Source organism: Castor canadensis, chromosome 9 (assembly GCF_047511655.1).
Source record: "Castor canadensis chromosome 9, mCasCan1.hap1v2, whole genome shotgun sequence".
NCBI lineage: Eukaryota > Metazoa > Chordata > Mammalia > Rodentia > Castoridae > Castor > Castor canadensis.
Genome location: NC_133394.1, coordinates 101,683,296 through 101,695,263, shown reverse-complemented (window position 1 = coordinate 101,695,263; position 11,968 = coordinate 101,683,296). Strand labels below are relative to the sequence as shown.

Here is an 11,968-nt window from a genome sequence, read left to right as displayed (position 1 = left end):
TAGATGAGTAATTATCCACATAAACCATAAATATCATGGGGTGGAAACAATCCACCAACATAACTGAAACTGCATGATATATACATAACTGCAGGAGTAAGAGGAAGAGACCAACAGAGTAGTATCATCGGGACCTGAGAGCAGAAGAATGCTAAAATTATCAGCAATGTTCTTCAGAAAGTAGGGAACAGTTTGAACACAGCAGCTGAAACTGCAAGGAGTTTATGACTCTGACCCCTCTCCCCAAGAAGGATGGAATAACCTGGAATAAAGAACTCCTGGTAAATCTCAGAACTGATTTAGCAGAGCTCCCTAGGTCCAGGAAACCATGCTAACCAGAAATTGTTGGAAGGAAATCAAAACTGAATAAGATAGAAATAATAAAGAGAAAGGAAGAAAAAAAAGTCCAGACCAAGTCCCAGAAAACCCATACCCACATTTTTAAACACAGATGAGGGACCTCAGAAGGCTATAGAAGCTTTCCTAAACTCCAGCTTATAAAAATCCATTTCACACAGACATGAGCAACATACCAGTATCAAGGTCATATTCCTTAGGGAGTTATAAGAAAAATGCGGGGAAAAAACAGAACAAAGTACATGTAGACAATAAAAGAATGCCAAAAATATGCTCACAAAGCTGAACAAAATTGTTCAGCTACCATTTCAAAACTATCTAAGAAACATGAACAGAGGGGTGTAAGACATGAAAAAATAACATAAATTAGAACTAGAACAACTCACAAATAATATGCCATACTATGGAAATAATTAGAAATAAGGAGAAAAGAGTATTCCAAAAATGAATTTTAAACTAGAAATAACACAGTAAAGAATAAACCCAACAGATGATGGCTTAGTATAATAAAAAAGATTAAAAAATTTTAAAAATAAAAAAGTAATCAAGAAAAAAGATTCAAAGGAAAGTGAAAAATATTGAAGACAGGCAAAAAAAACCTTTGAGCATACGGTAATAGTAGATGAAAGCCAAAATAAGGTTACAGAAGAAATGCTAGATCCAGTAATCCCAGATAAATTTCCAGCAGTAAAAGATTCAAAATTACATATCAAAAGTGTACAGAATATTTATCATAACAACTAAAACGAGTACACATTCCAGTAAAATTACTTGGTTTAACAAAACAAAGAAAGAAAGCAAAAAATTCGCTGGGCACCTAAAAAATAAAGAGCACATGGCTTATAAAGAAAAAAAATAGATTAGCATCAGATTTTTCAATAGCATGTGCTTTATGCCAGAAAACAATGAAATAACTTATTAAGATACTAATGTGTGTGCCAACAAAACAGATTTTCAAGTTCAAAGGACATAAACAAACTCTTATCAGCATGTAAGGACTCCAGAAAAGTTTTTTCCTGGAGCCCTTACCAAGAAATCTAGTATAGAACAAACTTCAGATAAATAAAATGACTACAGACATTGACACAAGGGCTGTAGGTTTATAAATACGTACTTACATGTAGCTCTACGTGTTGAGGGCCCAGAGGGAGGGAGAACAGTATGAAGAGGCTATATTCTCAGTAATGCAAGTATAGAACAACCATAAAACATGGAACAAATGTGGAGCATAAAAGCACTAAAATGCTTAATGGTTTTCATAACCATGTAGGTAGTAGAATTACTATTGATACTCTGAGACTATTGGATGTACAGTATTTGAACAAATGAGCAATGATGAGATTTCTCATTATTTTCCATGTCCTTGAGAACTAGAATTCTCAGTGAGAAATAAAAGGGTAAGTATTCAATAAAAAGGAGGTTAAGGAAAAGCATTGTAGTTTTGATTTGAGAAGGATGTGTCAGTCGAACACAGCTTAGGTGATTGTCAATACAAAAGAGAAAAATAAAACATAATCAGGGATTGAGAGGGTTATTAATTTAAGTACAAGGGCCTGGGAAAAGCTAAATGATGTAAGTATGTGAGCCAAGTCATCTCTGGAACAGAGCAACCTTGGACAGAGACCCTTGGGTAAAACCATCCTGAAGCACTGTGCTGGGGCATAGTTGTCTTTGTAATTTTCTGTTTCCTTTAATGTTCTGCAAATGGTTTCAATTTAAACAAACAAAAATTCATGCTATAAACCAGGTGCTAGTGGGAAGTTGAGATCAGGAGGATCCCGGTTCCAGGTCAGTCTGGGGAAATAGTTTGTGAAACCCCATCCCCAAAATAACCAAAGCAAAATGGACTGAAGGTGTGATTCAAGCAGTAGAGAGCATGCATTGCAAGTTCTGACCCCAGTCCCACCAAAAATAAATAAATAAATAAGATCTCAAGTCCAAAAACAGATAAAAGTTTACAGTTTACACAGAACATCTTTACATAGAAAAGACTTATTGTTAGTGTGATTTACCAATTGCATGTAATAATCTGTCCAGGGAGTTATGAAAAATTTTCTTTCCCATTCTATTGTCCTTTCTATTTCAGAAGAATACCAGCTTTATTACTTTCCTTGGTGAACGGTGGATATTATGAGGGATGATGGTAGGCAAACATAGTGGTGGACTCTGTACAACATTCCATAAAAAGTGTCTTTTCTCATTTTATGATCTTGGTCAGAATCTCTGGCCTCACTGCACCTCAATTCTTCATTTGCACACTACTGAAAATAACAGCATTTACCACAAAGAGTTCTTATAAGGACTAAATGTAATTACTCATGTGAAAATATTAGAATGTTGCTTGACTTACACAAGAACTCAATGAATAATAACTTATTATTACAGGTAATGAAGCATTACTGGAGAGAGAACCTTCTATCCCAGTACAATGTGAGTCAGAAGATGCAAGATTGCATCTTAGCTTCAAAGTGTACCAGCTGTGCTCTGTTAAGCTTCTAAACCTTAAAGAAATTCTTTCCTTTGCTTATAAAACACAGACAACAACCACATTTTAAAATCAATATAAAGATTCAACAAATTTTATTTGAATATGGATATTTATCTATCTATACATTACCTTATATTTGTCCAGAACAAATACTAAGCACACATATACTTACATATGTACTATGCCTATCTGGAAAATAAATACTGAGGTATCTTTCCTCTTAGGTTCCTGGAAAACATTAGATGGTACTTGCTTGCCAAATATTAAAATTCCAGGAGTGTTTGACTTGGCAGCAAATATTGGAATGAAACTGAAACAACTCAGTGAAGATTATCATAGCCTTGCTCAAGAATGACATGCAAATGCATCATGTGTTGCCTGTTTTTAAAACTTATTGAACTGTGCACTTAGAATGAGGGGGTTTTATATTGTGTAAATTATTTCTCAAATAAATGTTTCAGTTTTTCAAGTTACTAGAGCCTGTGGAAAAGCTTTCCTTTTTGTTGATTTTTGAGACAGAGGACCTGCTCCTAGACCTATTACCTACTCAAAAAAAAAAAAATCACAAATTTTCAAGGATGCTATGAATGCAATCATGGGCATGTTTTATTTTTAAGAACCCACTCTAGGTAGGATATGCAGTAAAGATTTATGTCTAATTAGATGTGCTGTCTTCCACTATATATGCAAGAGCGCCAAAGATATAATTGCCAGTGTACAAGAGTGGTTATGTGCACAAAGAGATGAAAGTCCTTTCCTGTGCCATACTGAGCTGTACATAAAGAAAATTCCCAGGTTCTATCTGTGGTCTTTATTTTTAGTGCAGAGAAGTTAAAATAATTTATATTTTCAAGTTCACCTAATTTAAAATATTTATTACATTTTAAAGCTTACCATTACTATTTGAAAAAAGAAAAAGAACTGTTAAGCATGTTTTCATGAAGAAACAAATTAAGAACAAAAGTCTGGACCAGTTTGTTAGATTTAGTACAGGCAGTTTTTGTATCATATTGTATTTTAGTTACCATGGTTTAGTTATGTAACATGAGTGCACCAGCAGCATGGTGTACTAACTACAAGTGATTGTAAAGAACAAGGTTTGTTAAGAACACAGGTGTTTCTACCTTTGCAATCCACAAACCACTGCATAAGTAACTGGAGTACATCAGGTCAGTGACAAATCATGTCACTTCTTTCAGTGTCTGTTGGTGTTTCACCACCATGTATTTGTTACCCACACATAGACAACACATGTAGTTGTATTGTCTCTTTTGCTCACAGTGGCAGAAATATTTTAGGCAAAATCATTTATCTATTAACCTACTACTATTGATGGATAAGACCTCAGATGATTCTCTCAGGCACTTGAATGACAATATTAAAATATGCTTCTTACTCCCAACCAGAACTTCATCAATCCAGTCACTGGACCAAGTTGCTAGTAATTTCAACTTTAAGCCTATTGTCTCAGGTGGACTTTCAGACAGGTTACTGATGCTACAACTAAAGAATATGTCATTTCTTCAGTGTTTGGGAAGAAATAGGACACAAAGCATACAGTTGAGAACATCAGAGCATCATGGCAGGAAGTAAAATATGAGCATTATGGCAGAAACCTTACCACGCTGTGCAAATAACTGCAGGATTTGAATTGCATTTAAGTGGAGCTATAGATAAAATAGCTGACTATTAAGCTTTGGCACTATCGCTAACAGAGAGACTCTAGATACATTTACTCACCAGCAGAAAAATGAACAACGGCAAAAAAATAGGGGGGAAACAAATCTTTGACATATTTACTGATATTGAAAATGTAAAAGATAAAGTATTGATAATTGATACAATCTTAGGAAAGTCCATAGAAATTTTTGAAGCTATAGAATGAAGGTTCATGCTACAACAAAATTTATATGAAAGAAGGTGAGCACTGTTTAACCCTTCTTGATAAAATTTTTTGTAAAGAAAACACTTTAATTTTCTATTCTTCTAATTATTAAATTAGGTTGCACTGAGTAAATATTAGTCCTTTTTTGTTTGTTTCTCTACTGCTTTATAACCAAATGAAAGAGCTTTTAATATTTTTGGAGAAAAAAATCATAAATGTGCTGGAACAATCATATTTTCCTACTGATTACTAGGGTCACTTTTGGTCTGGTAGAATCGCCCAAGTGGTAAGAGTACCTGCTTAGCAAGCATGAGGCTCTGAATTCAAACCCCACTGTGACCAAAAAAAAAAAAAAGAAAGGATCGCTTTTCATGGTTCTGGGTTTCACAAATAGCATATTATGGTCCTGCACTATTGTGCAATGTGAGTCTGCCTGCATCTCCTTAAAGGAGTTGGCATGCAGAAGCAGATATTTATATTTAGGACTGATATCATCTACACAAAATTATCTTAGTTTGTAACAAAGATATTGGAACATTCCCTTAATTATGGAAGCCAAATAGAGAAATTAATACCTAACATAGGAATATGTTCCTAATCCTTTTTCTCTAAATTTCACCAAAGAGGGTTAACTAAATAAGCTCTCCCACATTTACTACAGGGTCTTTGGTGTGCACTTTGTATTCCCTGCCATACAGCAAATTTAATGGACTTTTGAATTTTTCTTCTTGTCTATCCATAGTTTCCAATTTAGCTACCATAATATGTTAGTGTGGATTGATCCTCTTTCCAAAGACCATTTACTTACCCAGCTTATAACCATTCGGTTATGGAGAACAACCCTTTTCAAGAACATTCCATATTTCCTTGATATTTAAATTCTAACATGCATGACAGAATTTTCCTCTAGAATTAAGTGCCCAATTCTAAAAACTATTCTTACTTAACTTGAAGAACTAAAACCAGAATGCTTCCCTTGAAAAAGCAAATAAATTTAAAATCAGATTACTAGCTCTACCTTAAGTTTATTGAATTTAAAGTATCTATAGTTTTTAGAATTGAGTATTATTCTCCCTCCTAACCTTTTCCCCTTCTTTAGTTGACCTCCACAGGTTTCAATATTCCGTGCTCATACTTGTACAAACAAGACGTCAATCATATTTACCCTCCTTTACTCTCTTTTTTCACTCTCCTCCTTCCACTAGTACCCTCCCCTTAACATGAACTGTTTTACATTCCTGGCCTTCATTGTTTAGGGAGATAACTATTCTTTAAAATTTATCTTTCTAGGGAGGCTGGATGCATGGTTTAAGTGGTAGAGCACCTGTTTTGCAAGCACAAAACCCTGAGTTCAAACCACATTACCACCAGAAAACAAAACAAAAAATACTTATTGATCTAACATGGTGTCAATCACAATTTGAAATGATGTCCAAATAAACCTATTTGAACTAACTTTAACAAAGATGATCAAAAATATTTGCCATTAATGAGATAATATGGAATAGTACAATGTCTTTGACCTGCATTATCAAGTAAACAAATAAATGAAATGATTCTGAGATTTCATGCACATTGGTTTCACTAGCACACATACTGTAGGAGAATGTATAGAAGATGGATCTACTTTTTAGGTGCATGTAGGAATTGGACATACTTTGACAAAACTCCACAGAGATATGTCTGATGAATGGCACAGTTTGCTCAAGTGTTTAGCATTCCAAAAAGCATTAGGCACAATAAAAGTGAATTAACTAGCATAGGCTTCACTTCAGATCTCCATCTCTTTAGTAGTTAGGATTATAAGTGTGCACCTCTATGCCCAGAACTAAAAGATAAATTTTAAAGCATTAAAATAATACTTGATGAAATTAATTTCTTCGTAATTGCTTATTTTTGATAAATTTTCTGATTATAAAAATCATTATTTATATGTGTAAATAGACTAAATCAACAAACAAATACCAATGGAAATAAAGAATGTTAGTGTTGTCCTTTAATTCATTATTTTTGTCAATACATATGTGGTGGGTTGATTTGTTTGCAAAATTTGTTCTCACTTAACAACATACTATCATATAAAGAATATGATGTTTTGTTTTAATTTATCTTTGTTATTAATTAGTCTTCAAAACAAACACTGCAGTTATGAATCATGTGGAAGGAACAATTTATTGAACACTTTTCATATTGTTGCTTGTTTATAGTTCTGAGTTTTGGTAGTTTAAATAATTGAGATAAATCTTTTTCTTGAGTATTTATGCATATATGATTATTTCCTTATAATATGTTTGAATGGAATTGAATTAAAATATGAAAGTGTGGCTATATACTACCAAATTATCTTCTAAATATTCTGTCAATTTGCACTCACACTAGCAGTGCTTGAGAATGTTAACACTGGTTATCATCTTTTTTATATCACTGGTAGTATTAATGAATGGAATAGAACTTGATTAATGTTTTGGTTTTTATTTCTTTTCTTCATAGATTCTTTGGCTAAAATCTATCTATATTACTAGGAATGGTAAGTTTAAAGAATATTAAACAAAATCTATCAAGAACATAAGACAATTTCAAGTCTGGCAAATCTTCGACCACAGCTGATATGCATAATTTGTTTCTCTGAGTCAAAATCAAACAGAACATAAAACTTTAGGTCACGTATTTTGTATTTTGCAAGTTAAAAGAAATTTATGCATTAATTCTGGCAAAACATTAATAATCTACTCAATTGGCTAAAAAGACATTTCAGAGTTTTTTAATTTATGTGGCACCTATAACAGAACATTTTAATTAGTCAAGCCTAAGTGACACAGAAACATATGGAACTGGCAGTAACTGGTTGCAGAATGATGGAGCAGTTGTGGGTGAAACAAGTTAAAGAGGTTCATCAACATTAATGTTAATTTTTTTTAGCATTAATGACTCTTTAGTTCAAAGCTTCACAGCTTCCAGGTGTCCACCCAGATGCCACACATTAAAATGGTCCTTAGGTGCACACTGAGTCACTCATGCAAGGCATAAAATGGCAACTGGAATGGAAAATTATCCTCAAAATGAAAGTGCTGATGGGATTTTCTTCAATTTGCACAACTTTCACAGGCATGAGGATTAGCCCGTGTTCCAACATCAGATTTTTTTTAACTTCTTGGTATGATAAAACCTTTTTTAAAGAAAAAATAATTCTGCACTGTATTCTACAATATTTTTCAAATCCACAGATGGATCCTATAAACACAAAACAATAATATAGTAATTTATCATACACACACATTATGCAATGCTAATTACAGCTCTTCATCTTGAATATTATAAATTACCTGATATTAAGCTGACTTGGTTTGAGTTCTGTTCCCAAAAGACCAGAATTAACAATAGGAATTCATGTGTAAATAAAAAAGGAAGAATTTGAACTGATTGTTTTAAACAGTCTCACTGTTCAAATACTAAACTTTTTCCATTATCCATAGGACTAAGCAAATATTCTAATGCAAAGTTAGCACATTAATTAACTATAATCATGTAGAGGCATTTTTAAAATTACCAGCTATAGTAAGCATAATTCATATAATTCTTTGGCCAAAAACTTTAGGAATTGCCTACTTAGTCATTTTCTACAGCCAGTGATGAGTACCAAATGAGGACTCCACATGAAAATATTCTTTAAATGCAGAAGAAATTCAGACTAAAATATATACATACTAAGAAGTTTTTGACAATTCGTGATACCATTGTTAAATACCTGGACTTATTAATAGCCAGCTCTGATAAGATTGCTAATAGCATGTTAGGAAAAGATTGGATGGTATCACTTAATTCACACTACTTAATTTTCTACACTCAAAATTGGTGTTGATCATTATTACAATTTGTTCATTCCTGGTCTCTACTGCTTTTTCTTAATATATAATTTTTAAATTAATTTTATTTTTAAAAAAATTATATCTAAGATATAGTATGATAGTTCTATGCAGATAAACAATGTACAATGATTAAATCAGAGTAGTGAACATTTTCATCTCTTCAACCTTATATCATTTCTTTGTGTTAGAAAATTTCAAACAACTATATTTTAGCTCTTTATAAAATGTATAATAAAATGTACAATATAATCACTCTTCTATGCAGAACACCAGTAGAACTCTAGTACTTATTCCTCTTATGTATCTTGATTTTGGTATACATTATCCAGTGCCTCTCTACCACTATATCTCCTCTCATCTTCACTAATCTTTAGTGACCACTACCTTACTCTCTACTTCTATGAAATCATTTTACTAGCTCTTAATATGAGCAATAAAATGTGGAATAATACGTGGAACTTGACTTTCTTTACCTGGCTTATTGCATTTAAGATATTGTCTTCCAGTTTCATCCAGGTTGTCACAAATAACATTATTTCATTCTTTGTTATGGATAAATAATCTTAGATTGTATATATACCACATTTTCTTCATTCACTCATCCCTCAATAAACACCTCAATTGATTCCATGTCTTAGCTATTGTAACAGTGTTTCAGTGAGCATGGGAGTGTATGTATCTCTTTGATATAGATGTTGAATTACATTGGCCCTGTGTTAGTCACTGCATCACTGCAACAAAATATCTGAGATAAACAACTTAATGGAAGAAAGAATAATTTTGTCTATGATTTGACCCACTGGCTAAACTGCTTTGGGCCCAAGGTAAGGAAGAAAATCATGGCAGGAAGCACACGGTAGCTCAAAGCTGCTCAGCTCATGGTGGTCAGAATGGACTTAAAAGAATACGGGGACAAGATGTATACTCAGAGTCATGTCCCCAGTGGTCTACTTGCTCCTAATACCTCATTTAGCTATGACCTCATCAGTAAATTAACCCACTGTACTAATGAAGTTAGCATCCTAATGAACCAATCACTTCTCAACATTTCCACCAACTGTGAAGTAAACCTTCAACACATAGGTCTTTTGGGGGACAATTGATGCCCAAACCTTAATAGGTCCCATTGATATTGCAAACAAAATATTGCACCCAAGACTTAATGGAAACTACTGTCACAATTCAGAGGCATGGAATTCACATTAGAGGGTTTTATTATATTAATTGAATTTATTTCTATTATTTTTAATCTTAAAATGAATCAAAATAACTTTGAAGCCAATAGAACTTAAATTCTTTTTGAGTGAATTTACTTTCTTTGTATAATATTAATTAGTCTTAAAATAATTTATATTCTATTTATAATATAATATCCCTACTATGGCGTTAGTTACTTCTGCCATAATATTTTCATTAAAATGTTATACAGGGTAGGCTAAATATATTCAAATATGAGTATGTGAATTTTATCTCAAGGACAGGCACTATCCATACCTGGATTAAGTCTCTCCAGGAGTATTTAAACTAGTCAAAGCTGCAGCCAGGAGAATTTCAGATAGTCACAATAGGAATTAGTCATCATCCAATAAGCTTCTTTGTGCATTCACCTTCCTTAAAAGTAGGTCAAAGGCTCACCTGTTATCACATTTGTTCTCACAGTAATACCCAACACTCCTATGTCTATTAAACCTGGGGTACTCTGATATATGAAGTCCAATAGCCCTCCTCAGATCACACATTTATGGGAGTAACTGGTCATCCTGATGTCTGTTGGAAACAGACATCCTGCCTCTTAAACCTCTGTAGACATGTTTGTTCTTTGTGAGTATGTTGTCCACAGACTTCAGCCACTGCTGCGAACACAACACATTGTTCTTTTTTTTAAATCAATCTCCTTATAGAGAAAACAATACAAATTTAAAGGGAAGTTTTACTGAGCTCCTTTATCTTAAGTTGTTTTTATAAGACAATATGCTTAAAACCAAATGTTATAAACACACAGTTTAGTGTTACTGGTTGTAAAATATATAATCCTAAACAATTTCTCATGGTTTACATTTGACCATAAAAACAAAAATTCAAATGTGAAATATTTCTTTATTTGTGTGAAATAGACATAATTGGCATATAGTAAACTGTGTTTACCTGAAGTCTACAGTTTGATCATATTTGATACATGTATATAACTAAACATCCATCATAATGATCAAGGTAATTAATGCATCCATAACTCCTCAAAAGATTCCATGCTTCTTCGTAGTCCTACCTCCAGCCTTTCCTGGTCCCATCTCCACTTCCAGTCAGCCAATGACATATTTCATGCAATTATAGATTAATTTTATTTTATAGAATTTTGTATCAGTGAAAAAAACTACAGTATGTATTCTTTCTTTATTTTTGTCTAACTTTTATTCTGTACAATTATTTTGAGATTTATCCATATAGTTAAAGGTATTAATAATATCCATTTTTATTCTGAGTAGGATTCTTTGCTATGGAAAAAACACAATTATTTAAGAATTCACTTATTGATTGACTTTGAGTTGTTTCTAGATTTGGGGTTAATATAAATAAAGTTCCTGTAAACATTTGTGTACGTTCCTTTGGATATATGCCTCCATTTATCTTGAGTGTGTATTTAGGAATGAGATCGTGAGTCATATGATAGGTGCATCTTTAATTGTTACAAAGTGCCAAACTGTTTTTCAGTATCTCTGTAGAATTTTACATTCTCAACAGCGGTGTATAATGATTCCTCCTTGCCAACATCTGAATTTTTTTAAATTCTAGCTGTTTTAGTAAATTTGTGGTGGTATCTCATTGTGATTTTATTTGCATATCTCTAATGACTGATGATGGCAAGGATCATGCTTTTATGTGCTCTTTACCATCTCCATTTCTTCTTTGGTGGAACATCTGAAAGTTTTCAACATCTGAAGACATTGAGTCATGTTTTTATTGAGTTGTTTGTTACTTCATTATGAAGATTTGGAATTCTTTTTATATTTTGGGTACAAGTTCTTCGTTGGATAACAACGAAAATATTTCCTTCAAGTCTGTGGTTTGCATTTTCATTCTCCTAATAATATTTTTCAAAGAACAGGTATTTTTAATTTTGAAGAAGACCAGTTTTTAGTGATGGGGATTATTATATGGTATCTAAGAAAACATTGACTAATTTAAGTCACAAAGATTTTTCTCCCAGGTTTACTTCTAGAATTTTTCAGTTTTACATTCTACATTAAGGTGTATTGTATGATCCAATTTTAATTAATTTTGTGTAGAGTTTAAGGTATGGACTATAGTTTTTATATTTATATATGGACATATAAATAAATTTGCACTTTTATTTTTGACAAAAATCAGTTATTC

At 32.6% G+C, this 11,968-nt stretch overlaps 1 non-coding gene across 1 annotated transcript; it reads left to right on the top strand.

Annotated features, from left to right (window-relative positions):
- Window positions 1-3,124: 3,124 nt before the first annotated feature.
- On the top strand, window positions 3,125-3,231 carry LOC141411210 (U6 spliceosomal RNA). The gene has a single exon (XR_012436032.1). It is a non-coding gene; the product is annotated as a U6 spliceosomal RNA (small nuclear RNA).
- The last annotated feature ends 8,737 nt before the right edge of the window (window positions 3,232-11,968 follow it).